Source organism: Myotis lucifugus, unplaced genomic scaffold, assembly GCF_000147115.1.
Source record: "Myotis lucifugus unplaced genomic scaffold, Myoluc2.0 scaffold_36, whole genome shotgun sequence".
Lineage (NCBI taxonomy): Eukaryota > Metazoa > Chordata > Mammalia > Chiroptera > Vespertilionidae > Myotis > Myotis lucifugus.
The window spans coordinates 1,939,384-1,943,036 of NW_005871084.1; the positions used below are offsets into that span (position 1 = coordinate 1,939,384).

The 3,653-nt window shown below is 41.9% G+C and overlaps 1 pseudogene; it reads left to right on the top strand.

Annotated features, from left to right (window-relative positions):
• Nucleotides 1-2,568: 2,568 nt before the first annotated feature.
• Nucleotides 2,569-2,716, top strand: LOC111825694 (annotated as a pseudogene).
• Nucleotides 2,717-3,653: the final 937 nt, after the last annotated feature.

Here is a 3,653-nt window from a genome sequence, read left to right on the forward strand (position 1 = left end):
ACAAAGAGGCTGGCTTAGCCCAAATCCACTTACTGCACTGCAAACCAGCAACCAGGAAATAAACTATTAGCTCTCTGATTCATTCAAAATGCCAGAATCCAGTTTTGTTTTCACACAATACTGAGATTGGGTCTGTAGAATTGAAACCAGAATCTGCCTCCCAATGTTTGCCATTTCGCAGAATCCGGGCATGTGCCCTGACCACAAATTGAAAGAGAGACATACCCAGGAGGGAAGAGATGGTCTTTGGATTACCCATCTTTATCTGTAGTCCAGATGACAGAATTTTAATAATGCAAACTATCCATGGGTCATATAATACATCGGACTAAGTTGAACAAGCCACAGAAAACAGGCTAGTGCACTATGGGCACATGAAACAAAACTCAGGAATGAACTTGAACTACTCAGACACAAGATTGGTCTTTGTTATGACTGTAGGTGAGGCTAGAGCTCAAAAGGACCTAAACATAAGTTTCAACAGGCCCTAGGATGGCAGGAGAAGCCAAATGGATTCAATGAATGGCATCAAGTGAATGCCATCTAGCCAGGAAGCAAACTTTCTTTAGTGCTCCATGGAGCAGGCCTTCTGTGATTACCATGTTTTTGGAAGGATGAAGAGAGAGTAGAGTGAGAACTGAAAAAAGTGACTGACATGATTGAAGGAACAGGGAAATAACTGAGATGTGAGAGAAATGACTAAAACAGGTAAACTAAACAGAAGGCTATCGGGTATGACAACTGTCAGCATGGACCTGAGACTGATCCGTGAGGCACAGAAAATTATTCTCCATCTCTACTCTGGGTAAGAAAAAAGAAAATGGAAGATTTTATTTTTAATAACAAACCCCCAACCCTAATCCTTCTCATCTCCAAGTCCTGCTTCCTGGACAGCCATTTAAAAAACAAAACAAAAAAAAAACTCTGTTAGCTATTTTCAGCTGCTTACCTTCAAATAATATGCTTATGCTGCATTTCTTGCTTTTATTTATTTTTAATATTGTCTGTTGATTTTTATTATAGGATAAGAGAATTTAACTCTCATTTGCTGCCCCCCTTTCTTTGTTCTTTTTTAAAGATTTCTTATTGATTTTTACAGAGAGAGGAAGGGAGGAGGAGAGGGAGAGACAGAAACATTGATGAGAGGGGAAACATCGATCGGCTGCATCCTGCGCTTCCCCACCAGGGATCAAGCCCGCATCCCGGCGTGCACCCTGACTCTAAATCGAACCAGCAACCTCTAGATTCATGGGATGATCCTCAACCTCTCAACAACACTGGCTAGGCTGCTGCCCCCCTTTCCACTCTCCCTCCTCCCGGTTTAGTTAAATGACAATTTTTGGGTAAGTCAAATATCAGGGTGTACATTGTTTTGATTAGGTACTGCTTACTGCTAAGCCAAGTAGTTTTCTATAACTGCGCTTCCTTTTTATGTGGGTCTTGGATTCAATACTTCCCAAGCTCACCAACAGAGCTGTAAATCTCCCTGTATTACTTTGAACTTGGGAAAACAGGACGTGATGCAGTAATGTGGTTTTCCTCCTGAAGACACCATTCCTGGAGCCTCTGTCTTCTTACTCCAGGTGGATGGGCTGTTCACTGGGCCTGCTGTCCCACCCTCATTCTGGGGCCACCCTTCCCATTATCTGGTGATGTCCCTTCCCCTCTATATTAGTTTCTGAGGGCTGCCATAACAAAGTACCACAGTCAAGTGACTTAAACACAGAAATTTATTGTCTCAAAGTTTCAGGGGCTAGAAGTCCAAAGTCAAAGCATTGGCAGGGCCACACTTCCTTTGGAAGCATGAGGAAAGGATCTGTTCCAGGCCTCATCGTAGCTTCTGGTAGTTACTAACGTGTGGCAGCATAGCTTCCATCTTCCCATGGTGTTCTCTTTATAAGGACGCAACTCACATTGGATTAGGGACCCACCCTACTCCAGTGTGACCTCATATCAACGAATTACATCTGCAATACCTCTATTTCCAAATAAGGTTTACCACTTCAACATAGGAGTTTTTGAGAGACACAATTTACCTCAGAACAGCCTCTCTCCCATATTAATTGTCTCTTATATCTCATTCCTAGCCCTTCTTTCTGGGTTTAATCCCTTATTGGGGAGGTGTGCATTCCAATAGCTTCTTTCCAAAAGATGAATGAAAGAATAGCCCATATTTTGCATGTCTGAAATTCCCCTATATTGGGCACATGTTATTGATAATTTGGCCAGATAGAAAATTCTAAACTGCAAATCACTCTCTCTCAGAATTTTGATGGTGTTCCAGTGCCTCCCAGCTTCTTGTGCTACTGGCGAGAATCTGGTGTCATTCTGATGGCTAGTGCTTTATGTATGAGCGCTGATACCTCAAGGATTTTCTCCTTATTCCAGGTGTTCTGAGATCGATGTGTTTCATTGCATTAATCACATTCTGTTATTTTTTTCCATGAATATCTTTTCTTGTACCCCTGAGAATGTTATCTATGGGTTCTTTTTAAAAATAGTTGTCTCCTGTTCTATATATAGTCTCTGTTTTCTGAGTTCCTTTTTTCCTATTAATTTGTCTTTCCTATCGCTTCTCGGCCTTTTGGCTAAGATCAAGTATAGTATCTGTTCTTATCAGTTTAATTTGTCTTTCCTATTGGATACTTTCCCAAAAGTATAGGTTTTATATGTTAGATTTCTGTCTAAGCTGCTATAACAGTTTCCCAAAACCCTAGCTTCAATATAGACTTTTATTTTTTGTCACATGCTTGTCCAGGCATAGGTTGTTCTGGTCATGTGACTCTGCAAGCTTCAACATATGACTTTCATCTCTGGGTTCAAGTTGGCTGCCTCAGGTCCCACTATCATAGCTGCATCCCACCCAGAGGGAAAGACCTGGAAGTAGCACACACATCACTTCTGATCATACTGTATTACCAGAACTTAGTCACATGGTCACACAGCTGCAAGGGAGAATGGGAAATAGTACTATGCAAGATAGCCATATTTGCAGCTAAAACTCCAGAGTTTTAGAATTAAAGAGACTAGATCTTAGTAAAAAGTTAGCAATCTTTGCCATAGACTACCTAATAGCGTATTGGTCAAGGTTTAGAAGTTGTCCATAAAATCACTTTATATATTAAAGTATAAAGGGATTAATACAAGGAATTGAATGCTTTCAAAAGTAGTGGAAGGGCCGGAGGTCTGGGCTCTAGGATTTATGCTGAGCTCCTAACAACTTCAGAGAACTACCTTTCACGGGAGCTGTTACTTTGTCCCATCCAGAGACAGGACGTCAGGAGGCTGCCACAGGAAGAATTCAATTCAATTCAAGAACACTTTGCCAGAGATGCAATACAAGGATCAGGAAGCAGCCACAACTCATGAGGCCTCAACAGTCACTTACTTCCCACAAAGCCTGAGACAGGCCCTAGGAGGGCTGCTTTAGGACACCTTCCTTGCCTGCAGAAAAATAGCCCAAAGCTAAAGGAAGATGGTCTCTACCTCCCTTCCATCTTCCAAAATTGTTCAAGTGCTTTTCATTGGTGGAATCAAATAGCCTCTCTTATCCTAGCTGCAAGGTAGTCTGGGACATGTAGGTTTAGCTTGCTGGGTGCTAGTGCATAGAAAGACAGCCTGAAAGGAGGCAGAGATGGAACCGAGTGCTAACC